The sequence below is a fragment of the Tympanuchus pallidicinctus genome, unplaced genomic scaffold, assembly GCF_026119805.1.
Source record: "Tympanuchus pallidicinctus isolate F22 unplaced genomic scaffold, pur_lepc_1.0 scaffold3, whole genome shotgun sequence".
Lineage (NCBI taxonomy): Eukaryota > Metazoa > Chordata > Aves > Galliformes > Phasianidae > Tympanuchus > Tympanuchus pallidicinctus.
This window is the reverse complement of record NW_026294747.1, coordinates 103,472,581-103,498,475: the sequence shown is the minus strand read 5'-3', so window position 1 is coordinate 103,498,475 and position 25,895 is coordinate 103,472,581. Positions and strand designations below refer to the sequence as shown.

The 25,895-nt window shown below is 38.7% G+C and overlaps 1 long non-coding RNA gene across 2 annotated transcripts in view; it reads right to left on the bottom strand.

The window, feature by feature from the left end:
- Window positions 1-25,895, bottom strand: part of LOC128086702 (uncharacterized) — a 75,102-nt gene that overhangs the window by 1,368 nt on the left and 47,839 nt on the right. The window lies entirely within an intron of this gene.

Here is a 25,895-nt window from a genome sequence, read left to right as displayed (position 1 = left end):
TATAACACTAGATGAAAAGAACAGCAACCCCCAAGCAGGATAAAAAAAGAATGTGATCTGCAGCACCTTCCTTCCACAATGCACACCTCACCTCACCTCACTTTACCACTGCCTTTGCCACAGACATATAATGATTAAGGGATCTCAGTGACAGACCATCAGCCAGAACACCATAATGATAAAAATTCTGCGAAATGTCACTGACTCTCCAGGAGAGCTGGGAAGAAAAAAAAAGTGCCTTGTTTTGTTCTGCCTAGTGACATGTTTATTTCCAAGAGCTACAGCGGCATTGTTGACCATGTGTGCTAACAGCAAGGCAATCCTCTCAGGCATTCAAGACAGCGCACGGAGATTATAACTGTCAAGGAAAAATACTCCTTGTGCTACATAATGCATCAAACATTTGGTGCGCTCTTGTTTGCTTCCCCCTAGGATGACATAATAGGATACTTTTTCAAGGCAGGCACCAGCACTGAGGTTAATGGTTGTTCTGTAAATATTCAAGATATTTAGCCCTTTAACTTGAGAGCCAGCTAATGACATGGTCAAAGATATTAAGTTAATTGTTTTCACTAGCAAGAAACGCAGAATCTGGCATTGTTTCCTACAAGTGGCTCTTATACTTTGCATATCAAACTCGGTGTCAAACAGACTATTGTTTGTGTCAGTCTCTACATTCTCCTGGAAGTTAGCATCCTGCAAAATAAAGCCACCTGGGCAGGAGGAGGAGCTAGAAAGGAGGCGTACAGCTGTCTTCCTCGAGCTGTGCAGATAGCCACCCTCACCACAAAGGGACTGAATTTAAGTGTTAGCAGGAAAAAAACAAAATGGCTAAAATTAATTTCCCCGCTTCTCAAAGTACATTGCCTCCCTCACAAGCTTCAAAGCCACAGGTTGTTTCATTGACCCTTTTTCCCTTACATGTAGAAGAAAATTCATTAGGTTCATGGAACTTTAATAACTTAATTAAGATGAAAAATGAGATTGAAGAGCATTGCAGACTCAGTTCAGACTGTTCTTCCATCTTCGTTTTATCTAACCATCTTTGTCCAAGGAAACAGACTAAAATTTTCCTGAGATTGAGTACTTCATAAGGTCAAAAGACAAAGTAATTACTGTTTCATTGCTTTGTTTCCTCTATTCACTTAGAACTTTATACAGACACACGACTCTGCAATGAAAAATCAAAACAAAATTGACTCAACGTTTTTTTAAACCCAAAGAGTGCAGTTGATTGAAGCTTCCTGTAACTACCAAGTTGATCCATATTAAAGTAGGATAAAACTACAATTCCCAAACTTGGAGTAAAATACCAAATGCACTGAAATTTGAGTGGTTATAGAGTCATATTTAGCAGGCTTGGCTTCTACACAAGCCACTCAAACAAGGCAGGTATAAGGCCTTCAAATCTAAAGCAAATTTGTTAAAGAGTGAGGTGACTGAGTTCTGATGGAAGTAAATATATATATATATACATACATATATATATATATATATATGTATATCAGTGGCCAAAAACACACATACAAGAACAGAAAGTACTGCTGTGTAAAATACCCGTAACTAGTTTGTAGGGTGACTGAAGAACTGCTTTCCAGGTCCAACTAGACATCAGGAACTGGGGCTTTTTTGGATTAAACAAAAAACAAACAGAAAAGTGTAGCATGAAGTTTTTTTCCCTAAAGAAACTCTATACATTCTTGATTAAAAAGCATTGAGTAGCATTCCTAAGAGATTGCCAATATTTAAAAATATGTGAGACAGAATGATCTCTGAAATTCAACTATCAAATTTCTTTCTCCCGTGCTTTATGTTGACACCTTTCTCCTGGCCCTCTCTCCTTCCAAGAACAATCTACAAAATACACTTCAAGTCAGTGTGGTTTCTGCTCTTTAAGGCATCCGATTTTAACCTAGCCAGACAGCTCATCTCAAAATACATTTAAAGTAATCTAATAACTAATTTACAGTAAGTCATTTGGAAGTTGCAACATGCCAACAGTCATTACACTGAAGGCCTTGATATTGTACAGTTTTCTCATTTTAAGAAACATAGGAAGTAACTGGCAGTCTAGAGTGGGCTGAGATAAACTGGACACACGGCGCTGAGAACTTTACTCCCATGTTTCAGAGTTCATTAAATCCGTAAGGTACTTATCATCTAACTGTTCTTTCCTTTGACTTCTGTGAAGAGCTGAATCCAACTTTACGTTGATGAAGCTTTGCTGCAAGTAATACAACTCTGAGGTCTCCCGGTTGCTTCTTTACACTTCCTGTCATTTTTACCAGTGTGCATGAAGTGCTAGCGCATAGATGTATGAGAAAGGGTTGTTATCAGTTGTGGTTTAATCCCTCTGTCCACAGACTAACAGTCTTCTGTGACAAAGGTACAAATCAAACCCCATCTCCCAGCCTTGGTAGGGCAATCACTACTGAACAGGATTAAGCCAGGTCAAGTTTAGATACAACTTTCTCACACCCGATGCTTTTTAATTATCTTTCCCTTTGCTAAAGATACCTGTTCCTAAACAGAAGAGACAGAATGAATACCCTTCACGAATCTCAGTGCCAGTCTTGGCAGAAACAACCACTGAGGGCTGAGCTTCATTAAAGGAGCAAACATAACAAACAAACAAAAACCCATCCTTTCCCAGAAAAACAATGACTCCGGATCACCCTATTCACATTCACTGTGTGTTTGTTTTGAAAATACTCCAAAAGGGGCATGGTTACTTATGCCAACATTGCCAAATGCTCGATTACACAAATACTACCATCTGGAGGGAAAAAAAAAAAAAAAAAGAAAAAAAAAAAAGGATTTAGAGGCTGTTTAGCCATAAAGAACTACATTTTAACTCTGAGATATGCGTCTGGGAGTTTCAGCTGGAGAGTCCATACAGCCCTAAGATGGGGGAGCTCCCACAGCTTCTAAAGCTGACTGATGGAGTGACAGCCAGAGCAATTTCCAGAAATAGTGGGCAAAAATCTTCACCAACTCATTTCCTTGAAATAGAGCTGGATTCCTGGCACAAGAGCATCTGTCCTCTCATGTGGAGATGCAATACTCTCTCAGGGATTCTGGGCACACTAATAGAAAACATTTTCACCCCACCACCGGCCACTTACATGTAGCATTTCATACTTTTAAGGAACTTCATACTCATTCCAGATAACACCATGCTCCTGCAAAGCCAAAAAATGATTTTCAGGAAGGTTCCAGCATACGCTATGTAGACAGAATGCTTCTCAGCGTAGGTATTTTGAGCACCAAGGCAAAGTGTTAAGCAATTCTTCCGAAATACTTCAAAACAAGTAGGAGAGTTCACAGAACTAAAAAGAACACCCAAACAACAAACCACTGTAGAATATGACAATATTCAGGCATCAGGCATATTGCTGCTAACTGTATATATATTTGATGTAAAGCAGACTTGAACAAGAAAAGATTGCCAACGCACTGCTAAGTAATACTTAGATGGTGTAAATAAGTATCTTTGAAAGGAACTGCCTCAATATGTCAAGCACGTCCTGCATTTGGATTATACTGGGCTGGGGGGTAGTACTGATGACATCAAAGTTTACACCTCCAGATACCTCTGGACCCTTGAGCTTAAGCAGAAAAGAAACTAAAGTTGTAAAGAAACAGAACCAAAGCATAGGGAAAGAGTCAGCACAGCTGTGGTGATTTGGACTTCTAGAAAGAGCACATTTTAGTGCATTTGATATGAACACAACATCACTTTTGCATTACCCTGGGTCACTGCAAACAAGGAGCCACACAACCTCTGGCATCAAATATTGAGTCTCTGCCATTCACTTCTATTTTGTTTACACCTTGATCTTTTTTTATTCTGCAGCTCATTTCATCTTTTGAAGTCTTTGTTACTATGGAAACAGATGCAGTATTGGTCTCCACACAGCCTGGTGACACCTTAGAGCAAAAAAGAATTAACACAAGAATCTAGGGAAAAAAGGACAAGGATTCATAATCACGAAGGACTGTAGGACAGTCCACTGTCTCCCCTTTAGTTCCATAATTCCCTGCTGATAAAGCCAAAAAGGCTAGCTTACGCAGTTTAAATAAGTGGTTTTGGCTAGTGATATAGGGGAATCCTCATGCATGCACTTAACCATGGTAGAAAATAAGTTTGTGCCACCTCCGCAATTGGAATCAACCTACAGCAGGGCATGGCACAGACACTGCTGGTGGAAAAAGACCTTTGTGCACTCTGATACCATACTAGCAAATGGAATTTGCCCTGAATTGATTTTTGGCATTCAAACTACAAGAAAGACACTGCTCAGGTCAACACCATAAAACTTTCACATGATTTTGCAGTCAGCGTTTTATCTGTGGCCCTCTTTCTTTAGAGGAATAGATACAGCTGTATCACAGGAACAACCACGTATGTTGTATACACAGCCAGCTGCCTCAATCCTGAATAGTAGCCACTGAAAAACCTGGCCACAGACAGAAATCCAGCTCCATTTCCTAAACAAGCCTGAGATGCACCCTACGGAGCTTAGAAAGAAAACCAGAAAGTTAATTGGAAGAGAAGCTGGTCTTGATTACTGGCAATGAGATCCTGCTGCAGCTATGGAAAAGGAAGTTAAGTTTAACGGATAAAACCCTGTGTTAATATTGCAGTCCATTTACTACATAATTCTATCACTTTATAGATGACTATCAAATAAGATTCTTTTGAGAAGAACAGAAAAAACACTTTTATTCTCTGTAAACTGATTATTTCAAAGTATAGAGACAAAGTCTATACTACTTTTTTTTTTATATAAGAGATGTAATGATGCTTAGGAAGACTAATGTACTACATCCTGTTTTCCTTCCATCCTTGTATTTTTTTCCCCAGTGTGATTTCTCATTGTCCAGCACTAAAAGAAGTGTTTAATGTCACATACCTTTCTACAATGAAACACTTTATTACTGCATTTCAGAGCTGTCTGTTAAAAGGCAATGGATTTTAAGGTATATTTATTACCTTTCACTATATATGCCACTTTTCTTAAAGTTCTTTTTCACTGTTACTAATTTCTAGTCCAGAAAAAATCCCCTGAGCCTTCCTGCAATACCAATATACTGAATCTTATTAACTAGTGATACATTTTGTCCCAGGAAAAGAACTGATTTTTTTTTTAAATCCCTTTTGACTTCACTGTAAAGTTGGACTGAACTAGAAATACAGATACGAATGTGAGATGCTGGTAAAATCTGGAAACACCACAGAAATCATTCACCTGCCTTCAACATTTAAGTGAAAATCTCCATCAGCATGTAGAAATTCTTGGTTTAGTTGGTTGAATTTGGCACTTGCCTACCTAAAGATGGAAATCATTCCTGAAGAGTGGGCAGAAGAAATCCCATCCCGCTTCTCAAAAATACAAGCATGCACTGAAGGAGATGAGCGCTCTTCAAATAACTCTTCTTTTTGCAATACAAGAGGGAGAAACAACTCCAGAAAAAAAAAAAAAAAAAAGTTTAAGAAATCACAGCCGGAGATAAGAGCTGAAATCCATCTTTCTCATAAGGATCCAATCATACTGCTCTACAGAGGCTGTGTTTTATGATCCTCCATCACACCCCAGTGGATTTATTGCCACACACTTATCAACTGGAGAGTTGTATATGCTTTCTTCATCAAACTGCTAGAGCAATAAATACTTTGTGAACAGCCATAATAGAGACAAACACTTCTTAGAGCAGGTTGGCTATCAGTGGCAGTTATCTTACAAAGAGCTGAACTTAGTCACAAGTAGAAAACCTCTTCAGTCTTAGCAAAGTCTGTTCTATTAGGAGAGCTGAGTATCTGTTAGTACTAGTTTCAAACATACAATAACTAATTTCTGTGATTGGATTCTATTTAAAATTGTATGATCCTGTTTCACAGTGAATGGGAATGTCACAACTGTGAAAAAAAATCTGGTTTACACATTAACCTCTTTCATGAAATCAGGAGAAAAGCAGGGCATATTTTCCAAAGCAGTGAGCAGTATCATAGATTGAGCATCACTTGTATTACTCTCGTATGGCTTTGTAACTTCTCCAAAGGTACAGAAGTTATGAAATTAGTTCAGTGAACTTCATACATAGGAAACAAATGTCTGCCTGAAAAGCTTTATTTTGTCTCAGAAGTGATGTTACTCTTTTAAAGCAACACTCTGAGCACAGGATAAGTGGCATCTCTCCCTATAAGCTATGGTAGGTATGCAGACAGCAATCTCAGCTAACTGAAAGATAGGCATCTAACCTAAAACTGAGATGAATCAGACTTAGGAAGACTATTTCAGAAGGCATCATAGACTCGCAGGACAAAACCTTTATTGCTGCTAGCAATAAGAACACTCTGAAGGTATCAGTGGTTTTAAGAGTTTGAAAAACAAACTAACCTTGTACTGCTGAGTGAAAATAGACAGAAACCTCACTCCAGGCTTTATACAAAACTATGTTTTCTGGAAACATAAGAGCTTTGCTCTGAAAGTAATGCCTCCTCTGTTTGATTATGTCAGTCCACAATGCAAGAGGCAGATGTTGATGGTATGGCAGTAGATGCTGAATCTTCCTACCAATATTCCACTACATGTTGTTGCTGTGTGACAGATGGCAGCAGAGTGGCAGACTGACAAAGTGGCACCTGACATGGACACGCATATGAAGCAAAGATGTGTCACTGAATTCCTCTATGCGGAAAAAATTGCACTCATTGACATTAATGGATTCTTGCTGAACATTTCTGGAGGATCAAACAGCGGATGTGAGCACAGTGAAGTAGTAGGTGGTGCATTTCAGCAGTGCTGACAGTGACCATGAGTCACCTCCACTGGTGCAGACTTTCTACCAGTGCAGCACGCAGGTTCTTGTCCATTGCCAGCAAATATGCATAATTAATGGTGGTGATGACATTGAAAAATAGTATTTTGTAGCGGAGAATTTGCTCTATCAAACTGTTACTGTGCTCTGTATCTACCATATATTCCACAGAAATAAGTAGGAGGCATTACTTTCAGAGCAACCTACATACAGTAGTATGAGCAAGTTTGCAATCTAAGAGCAAGAGCAAGCATAGAAAACAGGGCTGTAAGGGTTTTTAAGAGAACATCTAATTCATCTCTTGCATCAGAAGTCACGTGCTGCCTTAAACCTGGATCAGTCTATGATTCCACTTTCAACATCTTCAGTACTGAAACTCCCACAGCATCCTTAGGCAAGTTATCCTTGTGCTTCATTCATTACAACAACTGCTAGGAAGAATTTCTTACTGTTAAATCTGAATCCTTCTTACTTAAATCTACCCCCCATCTACTTGATCTTCTAAATACTATACTGTCTTCTCTTTTGCATCACCCTTGTACGTGTTTAAGCAGTCCTGTTGTGTGTTCCTTTAATCACACTTTGGAAGATGCAATCCTAGTTCTGTCAATCAGTTCTTGATCGTCAGACTAGAAATGAGAGCTGTCCTCTTGGAGCTCTCCAGTGTGTATTGCAGTTTGCTGCAAATGCATGTTCTTCCAATTAAGGCAATTTCATCCGAACCAAATTGCTATTCAAATAAGCCATGAAGATTATTTTATCAACTCTGAAGTATTCACTACTGATTCAAGTGACCTTTTCCATAAAGAGGAATATAAACTCAGAGTATCCTCTAAGTCAATAAAACAATAATAGGTTTCCTCTCTAAATTTTGCTGGATTCCAGTTCCACTACCTTAAAAATACCAAGGAATAAAACAGCACAACACGAACATATAGAAGCATTACAGAAGGATCAAGATGGCTCAAGTGATGGAACAGTCTAATTGCTCATTAGAAATAAATATTTTCCAACTCTTATTTGAAAATGCTCACAATTATGTACACAAATCTGCACTGATCTGCTGAATTCTGCACACAAATTATGACAAGTGTTTGAAAGCCAGGGGAAGTGGCATTCAAAAATTAATTCTTAAAAAGAGAAAACATTTGAAGCAATTATGGCACCAATGCTTACCTGATTCATGACACCTATGAGCAGGAGGAAAAACTATAGTTTAAATGCAACTCTGTCTAGTACAAACAATAGAAATTAATCGAAATTAATTAATAGATTAGCTAATAGATAGCTAATAAAAGAAAAAAATGACAATCTATTTGAAGAAAGCAATAAGTGGAGCAGAGATTTAAAGTTAGAAAAAGAAGGAACACATCACACTTTAACGGCAGGAGAGGATTTCAACATCATATATCGAAGTTTAAAATACTCAGTTGAGACCTAGAAACTGGGAAAACCAACACCTACAAATGCTTGTCAGTGAGAACAAATACTTACAGTTATGAGTGATTCACACTGTGCTCGCGAGTCAAATCATAGTAGCTGAAGAGACTTCAGTAAATTATTAAATAGGAAGCCTAAAAGAAATTTATCAGCAAAGTACTGATTTTCCCTAAGAAAACAAGCAGTAGGAGGAAGCATATCTGATTTCCCTATATATGTCAATTAGCAGTCCAAGTTAAATTTGCTTATATACTAATGAATCACTCAATATCAAAAAAGAATTAAAACAATTACAGCTAAATAATATGCATAACAGAGGTCTTCCATTGTAAAAAAAAAAAAAAAAAAAAAAAACCAAAACAAAGATGGAACAAAAAACTCATTGCAGGACATAAAATACGAAAGCGACCAGCTGTATTTTCACCAAGTCTAAAAAAAAATTTCAGAGCGGTGTTTGGAATGCAAACCTTTTCCTCTCTCTTCCTCTCCAAAGAGCATTACTCAGCTTTTTGCCTCAAAAGTACCAAAGAATAATTGTTTGGACATAATATGAAGGTTGCTCCAAAAGTAATGCCTCCTATTTCAGTCAGATGCTATTTTGTCACACTGCCCCACTGCTGCCATCAATTGCATGGCAAGAAAATATAATGCAATATTAGCAGGAAGGATCAACCTCCACTGCCATGCTAGCAACATCTTCCTCTGAAGTCATCAGCATGCATAATATAAATGCAGGCATTACTTTCAGAGCACATCTTGTATTATTGATGATGATTGTGCAGTTTCTCAGATAAGATTTCTAACATCTACATGCCTGTGCTGGAAGAAGGACATGGTGAGTGATGCATAGATCGAAGAGAGACTCTGAAAACATCCTCTATTTCTACTAAAGGACAAACAAAGATAAAACTGCTCCTCATATGGATCAGGAACTGCATAGGATTGCTTGAAGAAGAATCCATTTGTAAAAGGACACAAGACTAGTAGTTCAAATGTAGCTCAACGGAACAGTAGCTCAGAAACAGAGGAGCAGCTTAAATGCAGGCAGGGAAAATAACCTAAAATCTGATGCCATTTCTGAGGCTTCTTTCCTAAGCTGGACAGGCAAAGCCAAGGTAAGCAGCAGGGTTCATCATTTTCCTGTTTCATCCATCCGTCCATGAACCCATCCCAGGGCACACGGCATCCCAGGGCAGAGTGAAGGAGAGGCCTCTGCTTTGCTTTGCAGAGAGGATCTGAGCATTGACTGAGCTGCCTACTGTGTGCACAAGAGGTGAAAGCTGACTTTCCCCCCAGGTGTTCAGTGCTGGAAGGACCAGAGGCACTGGGCTCACACTGGAGCGTGGACAACTCCAAGTTAAGCAAAAGGAAAGGACTGCAACCACGAGGGTGCTCAGGTGTAGAACTGGCACCCCAGGGTGTCTTAACTGAGCTGGGCTGAATCAAACCCACAGCACCGACAATCAAACATCTAAAGGTGCCGTCTGCACCAGAGGCCTTCACAAAGAGGAATGAGCCAAAGGGAGAAAAGCTACTAATTGGCTGAGAGGGGACACCTCTCCTGTTAGCCCACTGGGCAGCTTAGTAATTGCTGCTGCCTCTGCCATCTAAACAAACTGTGAAAGCAAAACACTGCAAACATCCAGGAGAGAAAGGTGCACATTGGGGTCACCTGGTTCCATGTTAGCATAGGCACAGCAAGCCATCACCTGACATGCGAATACAACTGGCTCTGGTCTTAGTTCAGCACAGGTCTGTACATTCTCTTGGCACACCAATGGCAATTCAGTCAACGTACAGGGACTTCTGCTCAACAGCTTATAGTGTTTAATGAATAGCGATGCATGAACTGAAAACAAGAATTAGCATTTGCCAGCAGAAACACATAGCTAAAGCATAACATTTCTATTTAAATTAATGACAGCAACGTCCCGGGTGGGTGTCGGAGATAATGAAAATTTGGCTTTCCAGTAAAGAAAAGGATTAGGGAAGAATTTACGTAAGAGATGGTCTAAACAAATATTACTGTATCAGAACAGTCAAATACTTAAAGACTAACACTCTCACAAAGCTATTCTACAGCATTCCAGTTGCATTCAGGGAACTGACTATTTCAAGGTAAATTAACAGTGCACAGAGTTCGGTTGCTAGCACTGAGACAGGATGATATATTAATGAATTTCAGGTAAAAATAAATGATGTAGTCTGTATGACACTGAAAAAAAAGTAAATTTGAGGGCTTTTTTAGTAAAGGAAAAAGAAAAAAAGCAGGTGGACAATCGCTGAATTAGAGCGATTGTGTGAATAATCACATTGTATTTCAATGCCTCAAGAAATTAGAAATAATGTATCACAGAATATGAAGATATTTACAGTAATTGAGTGAAGAAAGATCACTTGTGTTATATGGGCAGAAGGAGAATTAGAAACCTCAAGAGTCATAGCAAACATTTATTTACTAATCTCCTTCATGTTAGATAATGACTGCTAAGCCCAGTCTCAAATGAATTTGAACTTAGTATTACACTAGTATGTTAACAATGGAATTTAAAGATTAATTATGAATTTGACATTTTAGTAACATCCAAGGTGGATAAAGGCTATTGTATATGAAAGATGCTAAAAAAAAATTGAACGCATAATTAAAAGTTTATCTATTTCACCCACTGGAATCCAAATAAGTGTTGAATTTGAGTGCACTAAAAGTGAACAGTTTTCCATCCAAAGCTCAGGTTATCAGAACAAAGGCAATCTTCCTTTCACTAAGGAGACTATTTTTCAATGAAAACAATTCTCATTTGAAAAATATTTCTTCATGTGCATGAGTCTTACAAATACTTACATAGTTGAGAAGACAAGTAAGCAAAAGAGATCTAAAAAGCCTCTAACACCAGATATTGTCCAGATATTCTGCATAACCACCTGAAATTTTTTTTACCAGTAGCTTCTTAATCCCACGAGCAACTTGAGTTCTATTTAATCCTTTCATATAATTTTTTTTTTCCTGTAAGCTTTTGAGTATTGAGGTACAAGGGCCAGTTGCATACATTCAGGAGTAAATTTAAAGTCACAGCACACATCCACTGCAGAGAAGTACAACCATAGGACATCAGCCAACCCAAAGACAGAAGGAAAAACAAAACTGGGCTTGAGCAGAGGAGGCAGGTGCCCAAGTCACCAGATCTGCAAAAAAGCAAAGAGTTCCAAGCTTATTTATAAACTAATGAAAGGAAAGATTCGGAAGATTCTACTGCTAGTGGACACTGCTGATCCATAAAGGCTTTATAGACAACACTTTGCTAGGAGCTCCTCAATTGAGCAATGAGGCAGAGTATACTGTGAGCTCCTGAAGCCAGAGAGCTAAGAAGCACCAATGGGGTCACTGGTCACAACTTAAAACTCAGCTCATTTTTTTTCTTTTTACCAAGCAAGTCTCCTTCTGCCTAACAAGATATTTATCTGTGTACATTTATTAGATTTCATTAGAGCCAGTGAAGAACAAGATGTGTTGCGGAACATTCTTTGATCTCTAACATCACCGCAAGCAAAATAGATGCTCAAATTCCTGGGTCAAACTGTTCCTGGAATCAAACTCTTTTTCTGCACAATATACTGATTTGCCTTCATTGTATAAATGCTCCTTCAGAACAGAAGTAGACTTTGACTTGCTGTTGCCTACAAAACTGCTTATAAGCATCTCTCATTAGTATCCCACAGATCCATTATGCAGCAGCAAGCCAGCCCTGTTCAGGATTTGACATCAAGAGTCATTTCTGGAAATGACTCTCCCTTCGTTTATACCTCCGTGTTATTTTCCTTTCATAGAACTTATATGAGCACTGGGGTCTTAGGAGACGCCTGTCATGCTGTTAAGATAAAAGTTTATAGTACTCATACATAAGCAGCTTTAATCCTGTATAAATCTCCTCTTTTCCTACTCTGTCATTTTGTTTAATGTTTCGTTTGTAAGTAAACACAAAAAGAACATTTAGGAAACAACAAACCAAGCAATTTGATAAAAATTTAGCTGAAGCATTTTCACAGGAGCTACGGCCTAGATGTAAAAATCAATACATAAGCAGATGGGAACCAGGAATAAGCAACTAATCTTTATTTCATTACACCTCCAAAACCTACTAGACTAGGACTTACGGAGGAGCATCTAATGCCTAGAGTGCCAAAATCACCATTTCTCATTTTCACCATCTCTTTATTACCAGGCTGTTTGTTCACTATTAACTCATCATGGTCTAACAGCACTGGAACAAGCAGACTCTGTGGAAATATGAACGAGGTATTCGAGTTACCTGTTGCACCAAGAATTTCTTTCTAGGGAAAAGGATTTTCCCCAGTAATATTTATATGCCTACTCCAGGAAAAAAAAAATGACAATCCTCCACTGTCTATGGGGAATCACACTTCATTAGTGTAGTCTTATTTTCTTCATTATATTCCATTAAAAATTAAGAGAAGGATTTAGCAGTTTCATAACGAAATCATCAGGCTGTGGTCATCAATTATTAGGGCCAGAAGGAACTTCTAGTTGAATATCCATTCTTATGATCACTGAAGGATCAGTTTGTTAAAAACAAGGTAAAATTCATTGGTCTTGAATTCTAGTAAAGCTAGCAATTTCATTACTTCAAAGCAAAACTTTCAAAGGTATTTATCTTTATAGGAAAAAGAAGCTTTCCGAGGGAGAACAAAAAGAGCTGTGCCAAAAATCTATGAGTGATTTTATGAACAGGGAAGGGGGAGAGGGAGAACAGGAAAGGAACAGCTTAATGTTTCTAACCTTTTCCTAAGTACATAGCAGAAAGGGCTCTCGGGTGAGTCACTGTGTGGGTGACTGGCAGAGTGCTGCTGAGTGGAAGAACAGCAGGGGCGGAGGGAGATTACATGGCCTCACTGATGACTACTTACATAAAAAGGAATTACTGCAAAGCAACAGCTCTCTTAGTGGTACCACTATCTTTCTGGAAAGTTGCACAGAAGCTGACTGTACGCTGCAAGCTTTGTTCCTAAAATTTGACTGCCACTGGAGTTCACTAGGTAAATTTCACGCTCTTTTGATTGCTATTGCTAAATTTCTGAGCTTACGCAAATCAAAAATGAACTCTTCCATTGTTCTCCTTTTCCCCAGTTTCTTATTTTCTTGGTGCGTGATGTTCATCACCACTTCTAGTAGAATACAGCCAGTCTGTATAACAACCACTTCCCTAGTGATGATATTGAAATATGTAGGTTGCTCCAAAAGGAATGCCTCCAATTCATTTCCATGGAAAATACAACAGATACAAAGAGCACAATAACACTATTTGATAGAGCAAATTCTCAACTACAAAACACTATTTTTTCAACATAATTGTCATCACTACCTATGCATTTTCCCCGCCGATGAACAGAAGCCTGCATGCCACACTCATAAAAATCAGCACTGGTGTAGGTGACACACTACTTCACAGCTGCTGTGCCAGCTTCTGTAACGTCCATCTCTGACATCACTGATCGACAGAACAAAATAGGAGGCATTACTTTCAGAACAGCCCACCTACATTGGTTTCCAGTGATAAAATGCCTTGCTCAATCTTTAAAACTCCAATGTATCTCAGAAACGCCAATCTTTTTGCAAAGATCTGTTTTCCATTAAGGTTTCTGTAATTGTTTTCCCCTCTCAGGATAGAAAATCCAGGACACTTTTTTGGACAAAGTCCCAGTAAATTAATGAATGTCAATTTGCTTGCTCTTTGCATCCTTCCTCTTCAGTCACAGACAACTTTGGCAATTAGATTTGGACCCAGTAAGCACTTCTAAAGGAGAGTAAAAGCTATTTGTCAAGTTATTTACCTTGGTAAAAGTTTATGGGATCACAGTACGCTACCAAGTACCTGTGAGAAGAGTCTCCTCAGTGTATGTAATAAAAAGTGTACCATTAATTCCCAAGATACAGAATTAAAACATTAGCACATCTTTCACTACTCTGTTGATATAAAACACATTCTAATTATTTTCAGGGCAGAACAGGGAGTAAAGGATTTATCTCTATACGCTTCAGGCTCAAAGCAGAATATAGACTTGAATATATTAACATCATTTCTGAAACCATGAAGCTCTCTTGCTTTTTGCCATACTTTTTTTTACCACCCTGTGAGCTTTTTCATTGCTCATGGAAAAGAAGGCCTATAAAACAGAAAAAATTAAGTATTCTGCTAATTGTAATAGAAAAAATAATCAAATAAAATGGATTTACTACTTTTATATAAAGCAGTGACATGTAGCAACCATTATGTTTCTTGGCTAAATGGTTATCCAGCAGTACTCCTCCAGTTCTGATAGCTTAATTCCTTCCCTGGAGCTAGCAGCTTCCTAGAATGGGAAGTGGCCCTAAGAACTATGCCAAAAGCTGGCCAGGAAGGCAGGTCAAATGAAACAGAGGCTCATTCCTGCATGCTGATGTTGGTTAGGGGAAACTAACGCAGTTCTTACAGAGATTCCAAAACTGATCCTAGGGAAAATCTAGGGGAAAGTTATTAGAAGTCGAGCTCTAGTAAAATTCCTATCAAAAAGCCAATAGACAATGTAACAATTGCTAGAAAATCACAAAAGTATCTACATCAGCCAGTGAATGAAACAGGATAAATACCATTTCAGAGCCTATGGGATAGATAAAGTTGTTCATAGGGCCAGAATCTCCAGCTCTAAGTCCCTGCACTGTTCTTCCCAGATTCCAGCTCCTTCACTTCCAAAGTTTTGAATCCCTCCAACATCCTCTAATCCCTTTTGTCTCCCTGGAAGCACTCAGAAATCTTGCTCAAAGTAGTTTTGAGGAGCTGTACTGGAAATGCAGGTAAATGACTCAGAAGTCAGAGTACAACTAAATGTACAATATACATCAGAGTGGGAGCTGGCCGTGTTTTCATGTTAAGGAGAACAGCTCTCCCATGCACATATCTGTATAAGGCAGTGAGTAAGAAATGAGGAGGGAGATAGGTCCTAAATTATATCATTGAACAAGGCTAACAATAAAAGGTAATTTAATTCTTAAATGGTCAAACTTAATCCCACAATTTAATCTGCTGAAGAGCTAATATCATTACAGTGAGCTTCATTTCCAGTTAATGGGCTTTCCTTTTTTCCCATAATTTAACTTGTAGCATCTCATGTAAATACATGAGCTTCATATCTTTCTCATGTTTATAACTCATTAAATGTCAAAAAGTAAGTACAGACTACTTTATTTCCATAATTGTGTTTCCTTTGTAGATTTCAAAGCTCTATCCACTGGTTCAAAAGCCTTATCATTCCTATTTTACATAGGAACAAGCTTAAACACAGGGAGTTAAAATGATCTGGCTCAGTATCCCATAGCAAGTTGATGGCAGCCAAGCTCTTTGGTTCTTGGTTGATCAGGTTGTATCTCTTTGAGAAAATAACAGTCAATGTGGACTAGTTATTGCATATAAAATGCAAGTGTCTGCTGTTCTAGATGGAAGCTTCACTAATCTGTTCAAACATAGCTCAGGAGAGAAAAATCAGTGCTTGCTATTCCATTACTTGAGGAATGAGTATCAGCTGAAAAGCTGGTCCAATAAATACAAGAATGACATGCAGCATGCCCATGGTAGCTTACTGCAAAATTTTCACTTCTTGTCTGTTGATAAGATCCAGCTTTCAGGCTAGACAAATCCAAGCCAGAGCACACTGCCATGCAGTCTGGACTGGACAATGGGGAGGAATTATCATGCCTTTGTTGTAGTTCATCCTGATGAGTGCAGGAGAACTAGTGATGCAGCTGGCAGGAGAAAGTCCTCTGCCATTAGCGAGCAGCCTGTCTAAATCATGTTAGCACTATGACTAGTGCTAGGGAGAGTAACTTGAGTCATTTAAATCACCTTACAAGGGTCATGGCATTAAACTTGTGATACGCATGCTAACAATTTAAATTAGCTCATTTTAATAAGCTAATATTGTTAAACTAGAGATTAATTTAGCTGCAGGGTATAACATTTCCATCATGCTTTCTATTCCAACAAAATTTAAAGATGCCACCTGGGCATTTAAATTTGTTCCCATTTAGCTTTTAGGGTTTTTCATACAATATCAAGGTATCAGTCAACTCTGTTTTAGTTTTCAGTCGTTACAGTGTCTTTAAATGGAGACAAAAGATTACAGCACAAATCAAGTCTAGGAGCATTCAGATCATTATTCTCACTAACTAATATAATCTATTCTGTGGGATGCTACTATGAAAACTGAATCACATCATTAAATTATTTTAACCTCCTTCTTCCCACGACTAGGAAAGAAGAATTACAGCTTAGTAAACAAATGATTCCTTAAATGAAAACCAAAGGAGAAGAACCACCTGTTATCAATCACAGAATGACTGGTAAATCCAGTGATTGGATTTGCCCCAGAACAAGACAAATAAGATGCCTGATGTAATTAGAAATGTATTTCCAGTTGAAAGAGAAAGATTAATCTGCATCCTGAGACATCTGGCATAATGACTGTAATTTTGGCCATTCATATTCAGGAAAATAATGCATTTTCACTGAGGTAGTAGCAGAGAAGGGCAACAAGAAATTCAGAAAAATTACAAGTCTGTCTTACAAGAGGACCAAATGCTCCATTCGGTCACATGACAACTTAGAGGAACTATTACTGCTCTCTCTGTATGCCTGAAATTACCACATAAAAGCTAATAGGTAACACTACCAGTCAGGTGCATAAATGAGCAGTGAATTGCATTTAGAAAGTACCTATCAAAGGTTGAGACTGAGACCAGTGGGATACATCTAAGGAATTCTGCAGAGGTGTGCTCTGGGCCTGAGGCTATTCAAATTTACATTAATGGTTTGGAGACGATGAGCAAGAAGTGCTCATTTAATCTGCAAATTCAGCAAGTTAGAGGGGTTAGAAGCATACTGCAGAACAGGAAGCGAATTCAAAGCTATCTTGAAAGTAAAACCATTTGCCTAGCGTAAGAAAAAGGGTATAATCCATTAAGAGAAAAACAAAGGTAGGGATAATTGGCTGTTCACGCACCATATGGAGAATGATTAGCATTGTTACTCCAGAAAGAAACTGAGACATCATCACAAGCCAAACATGAGACTAAAATTTGCATTAAAAGTCCATATGGGAACGTAGTGGAATTACTGTCCGTAAGATGAACCAATTCTGTTTTATCAGTAAGGCCTTGGCGAGCATGCAATTAATATAATTCAAGAAGGATAAAGTCTAATTAAAGAGAGTCTGAAAGACAATGAAGAGAAATTTTAAGACAACTGGAAAAGAATATCCCATAAGGAACTGTTGAAGAATTTGGGTTATTTAGTTTAGAGTAAAGACAACTGGGGAGAGACGTGACAAAACTCTTTGAGATTTAGCTCTACAGAGAAAGGGATAAATGCTTTTCCATGCTCATTAGAGGTGGAAATTTCAGGAATCTTCTGCCAAGAGAAAGGCAGACAATATTCCCACCACCACGGAATGGAATGAAATCCCATTCCTTCCCTGTCTTGTCCACCCACTCCTCTCAGAGGGCTACAGCTCTTCACCCTTCAGCACTGACTCATCCCAGGTTCTCTGTGGAGAAGAAATACATGGTAGTCATGCAAAGACTTGGGAAAGGCTTGAATTAATTCTGCCTATTTCCTTTAGACTCTTGAACACTTCCCCATCTTATATTTGGCTTTTCCTTCAAAATGAATTCTGCACTTTCAATTGAGATGTACCAACCTATCCTCTGAGATCCCAGCTGAAAAGCCCTCCTTAAGAGCTCAGAGCCCAGGAGCATTGCTCTCTAAAGCATTAATGCTTGCCACTCCATTTCTGTGCCACCAACTGGTACGTGACAGCCCTGCTGCTGCAAACTGTACCACCAAGTGAACCCATCCAGCCTGGCACATCAAAAGCTTCTCTAAAAGCACTGATGGGACACAGTGGCATAGGACATGATTCTCCAAATCATTATATGGCTTAGCATACCAAATGCAACTGACTGGCTCTCCAGAAACGCTTCTGAAGTGATGGTGTCCAAGTTGTAGCTGTAATTAGCCTTCATTTCAAGGCCTTCATTATGCCTATGGGGACAAACTCCAATTCTGGCAGTCTGAGAACACGTGCAGTAGGTCTTTTTATTTTTCCCAGCTCTCACTGTGATGGCCAGTCTCACATAAGTGTATTTTGATCTCTTTCTGTGGTAAAAACATCTATCATTACTCTAAGTGAACAAAATCCTCTTCAACAGCAGCAAATCTGGCTATTAGGAGGGATCTGAACAACTATTTTGCTTTTCCTGCCCTCCTGCCAAAGACTCCCTATCTATCCAATTCACATATAATCCTTTATAAAACACCCACACATTGGCACGCCTCTCAATTATCTAGACAATATTGATGTTTCCCAGTTCCCTGCACACCCATTTCCTGATGTGACTGTGCAAGCCATCACGAAGCCAATGGAAGTTAACAGCAAGGATCAGAAGCAGCAAATTAGAGGAGTTCTCCAGCTTTTTCTTACATCTTTAGATTCAACATTCAGTGACAAATGCCTGGCTGGGAAAAACTATAGAAGTATATTGTTAGAAGAGGTACAGTAGTGACTTAGATCTGCTGAGGATCTAGCAGAATTTGACTGGACAATTTAAAAGAAGAAAACACAAGTCTAGTCTACTAGAACTAGGTAGAGTTTAACACTGACTAGATACAACTGTACCAGAGACTTCTTTCACCACCAATCCAGTTGGCTACTGTCCAGCTTAGATGGGGCAGCTCCTATCAAATGTCTATACCAGGAGACAATTCAGTAGCAACACAATCCATTTTCAGCATATGGGTCAGCACTGCCCAGGGAAGGAAAAAATAAAGATGTGATGAAGGCATCTCCCAACAGGTCCTATCTACTTTTTTTCCCCTCAAGCATCTGTCCAGTGCACATGCAGCTCTGTTAGAAAGGATGCACTCAAAGTGTCTCGTGGCCTCTCTTGAGTTCTGCGTATTTCAGCCACAATCACCATCACTGGGAAGTTCCATGACTTCTCTGTCTGAAGTACAAAGAATTTCTCCAGGAGAAACAAAATGCATAGGAGATGTAGGCAAGACTTGATTTAGAAGACATGTTGCCTACATGAAGCTGTTAAATGATTTCTAAATCCCTAATTATTCTCAAATCATCAGATAGGCTGACATACAGCTCTTTTTCCTATGGCTTCAGGATTCTTATTATTTTGCCAAATTGCTTATAATTGTTTGGAAAACTATCTCACCTCCAAACTCCATACTCACAGCATCACACAGAATTGTGACTAATGGCATCCATATCACATAAATGATTATATTGACAAACCCTTCATTCAGATGGACTCTACACACTATTGGATCCATCTGGAGCTGCATTTACAAAACCATTTGTCATGCCAACCACTGCTACAACAGTTTTCTCCTGAATATAAACATTCTACCTAGGTGAATCATGTCTTAGAAGAACATGGAGCTAATATAAAATATTTTAGCAGTTCAAAGCCTTCCAGGGGAACTCCAAATCTTTGAAGTCCCTGGGCTGCAGGGTACAGTGATGTAGCTAACATCTCAATATTTTTCATCAGGTAACCATTGCAGAATGAAGTCATGAAAAAAAATAAGAAGAACTACCCAGAAATTTTAGCAACAGTATAACTGGACTAGTGAAACATACACCAGTATGCTTAGCTGCTGTAGAAATGAGCTAAGCTGACATGTATCGCTCAAGTGAAACTAAAAATAAGAAAAGGAAGCCACTGATAGAAGCAGGTTTTATAGCTGCAGTGAATGAGAGCAGAGCTTGCTGATATACTTGCATGGAAGCCTCAGTAAGAACTGAAGCTTTCTTATGTAATTTGAGAGAACAGAAAATGAATTAAAGGAAAAGGCCTTGTAGGATGTTCAAATGAATATGAAGCAAAAGGGGGCAGTTAGACTAAGTGGCTATTTAACTATAGATGCAAGACTAACAACCAAAACAGAATCTTTGACTGCTTGCAGCATGTTTAACTACGTAATGCCACAAAAAAGCTGCTACCATGTTAGCTTCTTCTGGAGTTCAATGGGAAAGTACAGCTTTTGCCTCAGAAGCGTCATTTTAGCTTGTCACCAAAAGGTCCACTTCCTAGTATGATATGCAATACTTTGGCAGTATTAACAGCTATCTTCCTTGTTCATCTATCTCCTAGAAAAGAGAAAACAACCATATCCACATAAGCTAAAACATTTTTCCTTTTCTCAGTCAGGATAGACAAAGACAGATGTTCTCTGACTCTTCCCCTTTGGATGAATGGTAGCACAGTGTTTCCTATCCCTTGTATAGTTGCAGCATCCAGCTGGGGAAACAGGAAGATTAAGGTGACTTAATAGTCATTATCTATGACTCCCTTATAGATAATGCCACAAGAAATGGTGTTGTGCAGCTGACAGAGAATTCGGTACACAGTTGAGGAATCTGAAACATATGGATATTCAGTTAAAGGCTAGAGCTGCTGTTTGGATCAGACATACACTTGACAAATCACTTTCCTTGGCAGAAAACACAGAAATAATTGAGTGGAAATGTGTGAAAACAAGAAGTGCCATGCAGTCAGGTAGTGATGGATACCATGCTCAGCAACACTCCCATATTCAGGTCTAGACAACTGCAACCCTTAGACTTCATTTGATTATGACTGTCCTTGTACTGGTATGAGGGAGAAAGGGTAGGTCGAATGGCATAGAAGGCACTACTATTAGCTTTATAGAGCCCCACATTAGCTCCAAACACATCCTCGCAATTCAAAGACTAACTCAATTTAAGTATTACTTGCCTCAAAAATTTCAAACTGTCCTCAAAGAAGCATTCCTATATTTTTTTCTTCTACATTTGCTGCAATAAAGCAGAGGAGGAATTCATCTCTCTCATTCCTTGGGCTGGCTTTTTCACCCACTGCCTCTAACTCTGGAGCAGAGCTCCTTCTTCCACCTTGTGCTTAAAGAGGCCTTCAATGGATGCAGCTCTCCTTCTACTGTAGGTACTTTCCCACTCATGGATTGAGCTTGCAAGGTTTTGGAGGTAGAACAGAACGACTATTTCTTGCCACAAAAAATGTGAGACTGTGAAATTGCCATCTGCTACCTAATCCAATTGTACATCAGAAAGCTAGCTTGCTTTATAACTCCATTATTTGAAAAAAAATGCTAGCTGGGAAAGATATCCTAAAGTCACCTGTCAATAATTAATATCTTCCTGTTAGAATTACTTTGTGTAATAATCAGCATTAGCACTTTGCCACAGATCTGTTCGTTGCATGCATTTCATTGTGTTTCTACCTTTCCCCCCCCTGGAATCATAACAGTCCTGAATTTCACTTAAGAGGTTACACTGAGGAAAAGTCACTATTTCTCTTTTTTTCCCCCCATCATCCTTTAAGAGTAGGATTCAAATTGCAGGAAAGGGGAGTATACAAAAACAGCTTTTACTGAAAAAGGTAGTGTGATTACTGGAGGGTGATATCTTCGGACACTGCACTCAGCTTGTTCTAATATTAACTAAATAATACATTAATTTGAAGAACAAAATTGCAAGAGGGCCCAAAAAAGGTAAAAAGTTCAGCAACTCGACAGATTTCAGCTGGTATTTTAACAGGCTGAATTGTAAAACAGTTCACCACCACAAATTCATTAGGAATGCTGCTTTACATCAGGCAAAGACCAGACCGCTTGCAAACAGCAAGATGCATTTTTCTGGGGGAGGTGGTGGAGCATGGAGGTTGTAAGTCTTCAGACCACACTCCAGAAACTGAATAAAGATGCCACTATGCATTTACCAAGGATATAAAAACAGAAGATATCCACAATTGGCATTCAAAATATAGGAAATAATTATCCACAAATTGGTAATCAAACACAATTAAAAGCCGACCACTTTAACAGTTTGCTTATAATATTCTTAGCAGAGATTTTTTTTTTTTCTTGAGACTCATGATCATATAGATTCTCAGAGTCAGAATACTTGGGATTTGCCAGAAAATATACTGCTAAATTGGCTGTAGGATAGAAAACCCTGCACAGTGCAGAACGAGTCATTGCACACTGCAGTGGCTGGTTAGTGTCCTGGGACTCATCGTTTCTTCAGGTACAAACTCTACACTTCAGAGGATGCTTCTATTTCACTACTTCATGGTATTATTAGTTCTGCAAACACAAACATATTTACTGCTACAAACCTTTTAAGGTGACTGTCATTTGTAAGCAATTATTGAGAACCATGACTTTCTGGAAGAATAAACTGGCCAACTACTCACGCCACTGGCGTTACCAGCTTAGGCCACATCTGGAATTAGGGCGATTTTCATCTCAAGTTGACTATTTGTTTATTGCTCAGCTTCACTGAGAACACCAGAGATCCGAATTATATCTTCAATAAATGTTGTAGATGACTTTATCCCATTGTAATCCTCCTTGTCCATACCACGAAGAGGAAAAGTCGTCCCAGCAAACGCTGTTCCTGAAAACTCTCAGTAAAGGAGAATCTTCTCAAGGTAAACTATGCCTCTGATTTCCTATTGGAAGCTTTTAATGACTACAGAACCTGAAGACAGCTGGCTGACACTTTTGTACCTCCATTATGACTAAAATTTTCCAAGCTTTTTTTTATTTTTAACCTTCAGTTTAAGCAGCTCCTTGGGGGGGGGGGGGGTCTCACTTTGGCTTCACACTTCGCTTTCCCCAGTTCTCCTATGACACATTTTCCCTTTCCATGCCACACACATAGTGTTAGGGTGAGTTATCTGCCAATGGAATCAAGTGAAGATATGGGAAAAAATTAATATGTATAGATAATAGAAAATCGTTTTTATTGCCACTCCTTACTGTTGTCATAGTTTCCAAACACACAATTATATTATTAATGTTCAGTTTAACACTACTAACAAGTACCTGATGTTCCCTGGGTCAGTGTGTTTTGGATTTTTGTTTTCCTAACAGGACATTAATTGAATCACAGATTGCATTTAGAGATGCTAACTATTAGGAATGACTGGTCACCTTTTGCTCTTTATTTAACATTTAGTTTTAATGAAAAAAATCTACTTATGCTAGAACAGAATCAAAACAACTCCTTAACTCACAGTTCTCAGCACACAAACTACTTATAAGGCAGACTAAGAGGAAAAAAGCAAACTGAAAAAACAAGTTCAAAACAAAGCAGGCTGATTCAGTGATTCATAGCAATGAAGACAGATCTGAGTATGAAGAAAAACATTCTCTTCTAGCTGCAACAAAAGAAAGTGGAGACAGACAAAACTCTTTTTTCCAGAAGAAGGATGTGAAGGCATTTTGATCATGCCCACCTCAATTCATTTAAGACAACTAGTTTTAATGGCTTCTATCCTCCCTTCTAGCTGACATAGAACAGAACATGTTCACAAAAAAGTTCAGATCACCCTTCTCAAAAAAAAAAGCAATATCCTCTTAGCCTGTCTGAATGTATGACAAAGATCAAAACCAGTCAATATTTTCTAATAAATTATTGGAAAATTTCATTGGTAAAAGCTGATTCGGTGACGCTGAATTATACTGAAGAGCTTAACTGACAAGCTTCTATAAGATACAACTCAAGTGTTACATTTAAGCCATATAATTTCCAATTATATGGAAATACTATATACTATATATATACTATGATATACTATATCTATGATATACTTTGATATATCCAATACTATGATAACTTTTTTTCTAGATCCAGAAAACTCAGATTTCTTTTGGGATCCCCACCCACTGGAGAAAGGATCTTGCCTTTTTTGTTCACCTGTCTGTTCTCTGACTATTAAGGAAGTTAGACTGAGGAGATACCTCAATCATACTGAATTTTTTCGTTAAAACAAACAGGCAGATTGCAAAGGAACCTGTAATCAAAGAAATCACTGGATTGTAAGAACGCACCTCATTAATCAGCAGAGAACCAACAGGGGCACCCTCATATGTTCAAAACACAGAAAAACCCTCCATCAGAACTTTTACTTTCCTAATTGACACCTCAGGTCAGTGAGCTTTGGGACAGTTATAGGATGGTATTTCCATAATTCCATTGTTCAAGAGAGAACCCATCAAGTGAGCAAGTCAACTCCTTGCTTGCAGTTACTGGAAGTCAGTGCTGTAAGCACACTGCTTTGCTGTACTGTATCTTCCTATACTAGAAGATGCTCTGCTTTGACAAACAGAAGAATGGAGAAAGGGAAAAACACAGCGTAATGCTGATGTGAATCACTTCTGGGGGCTTAAAATCGTAACGGTGCTTCTTTTTTGTGCCTCCTAGAAATAGAAGGAAATTGCTACTGTACAGCTGAGGTAAATCAAGGAACAGATGAAGATGCTAGAAATAGTAACAAGCTGAGCTGTTTTCTGTTAGGACTGGGAGTGCAGACTCATACTGATGACGTATATTCACAAAGTAAGCATGGGGGGCCCTGGCATGATCTTACCCATGAAATAAGCTGTAAGGAGCAGGTGGTAAAGCTGAGTCTTGCTCAGAGATGCCAAAACTGAAGAGATGGAGCATTCCTGCTGATAGCAAAAGAAAAAAAGCAGAGGAATCTTCCATTTAAAAAAAAAAAAAAAAAGAGATAGGGAAAGGTTAAATTTGGTACTCTGTGGACTCAAACTATCTTCCTATCACCTAGATGAGGTATGTTTACCTAAATGTCAAGATGTACACTGCAAACTTCAAAACAGAATGGACTTTTCAAGTCAAATGAGAGTTTCTCAACTCTCGTGACCTTTGCAAACTGTGATTTTCTGAAATATTTTTTATAGTTTTTCTTTATAAATATATACATATTTACAAATATATACTATATGTATACATACACACACACACACATTAAACCCTTTTTGTCCTAGCCTCTTGAATAACGTAACTTCAAAGCACAGGAAACCAAGCCATTAGAAGGAAACATCACAGATTCCTCAGGCCCAATACATTTATTAACAAGGGTCAGTCTGAAAGGCCTCACCTGGAGTATTGTATCCAGTTCTGGGCTCCCTGGTACAAAAAGACAGGGATGTAGAGAGAGTCCAGCAGAGGGACATGATGATGACAAAGGGCCTGGAGCATCTTTCTTATGAGGAAAGGCTGAGCGACCTGGGTATGTTCAGCTTTGAGAGAAGTAGACTGAGAGGAGATCTCATCAATGTCTACAAATATCTATCGTGTGGGAGGCAAAGGGATGGAAGCAATACTCTTTGCAGCAGTATGTGGCAATAGGACAAGGAGAAATGGCCACAAACTGAAGCATAAGAAGTTCTGCACAAATGTGCATGAGAACTTCTTTACAGTAAGGTTGATGGAGCGCTGGAACAGGCTGCCCAGGGGGCATGTGAATTCTCCCTCTCTCGAGATATGCAAGACCTCCCTGAATGCCTACCTGTGCAACCTGGTGTAGGGAGTCTGCTTTAGCAGGGTGATCGTCTAGATGATTTCTAGAGGTCCCAGTATTCCAGCACCTACAATTCTGTGATTGTATGTTTTCCATTCCCAGAACTGGCAGAGCTAACAGTAGACTGTGTAAGTTTATCCTTCCAGCAAGAACTGGTGTTTTTCCAATCAGTGCTTCTAAGTTG